Here is a 565-nt window from a genome sequence, read left to right on the forward strand (position 1 = left end):
CCTCTCGCCAACAGCCAGTATGCTACTGTAAGAGAAGAGAAAGGTAAAAACGCACTTCGCAAAAGCAGTTGCGAACATGTGGTCGGCACCCAGTTTTCCAAACAAAAATGTTCATTTCTTGATCATCACAATTGTTGTGTTTCCTTAGGCCTGTGTTATCTCTACATTAAAGTTATTGAGAGAGCAGCATTCCCTGCTCGCATGTGGGAGAAGGTAAGGGAACCAAAGCGAACACAACACGTTGATCATTTGATGTCTTTCGCATTGAAATGTTTAATAAACCCGTGCTAACTCTCGCTCACTCAAGGTGAAACTTGATAGAAACTATGCAAAGGCTTTGGAGCAGATCGATGAGAACCTCATCTACTGGCCGAGGTTCATCCGACACAAGTGCAAACAGCGCTTGACGAAGATCACACAGTATCTCATTCGAATCCGCAAACTCACACTCAAACGACAGTGAGACTCTTTCTTATCTGCTTCTGTTGTTTGTTGTGATTCTGCACGACAGTGATTATCTGCTTCTGTTGTTTGTTGTGATTCTGCTTAATTTCGGCGTTCTGTG

General features: G+C 43.4%; 1 long non-coding RNA gene across 1 annotated transcript; it reads left to right on the forward strand.

The window, feature by feature from the left end:
- On the forward strand, positions 1 to 480 carry LOC107740738 (uncharacterized). The gene is made up of 3 exons (XR_001640113.1): positions 1 to 43; positions 149 to 213; positions 308 to 480. It is a non-coding gene; the product is annotated as an uncharacterized LOC107740738 (long non-coding RNA).
- The last annotated feature ends 85 nt before the right edge of the window (positions 481 to 565 follow it).

The sequence above is a fragment of the Sinocyclocheilus rhinocerous genome, unplaced genomic scaffold, assembly GCF_001515625.1.
Source record: "Sinocyclocheilus rhinocerous isolate Xijiao unplaced genomic scaffold, SAMN03320098_v1.1 scaffold43772, whole genome shotgun sequence".
Lineage (NCBI taxonomy): Eukaryota > Metazoa > Chordata > Actinopteri > Cypriniformes > Cyprinidae > Sinocyclocheilus > Sinocyclocheilus rhinocerous.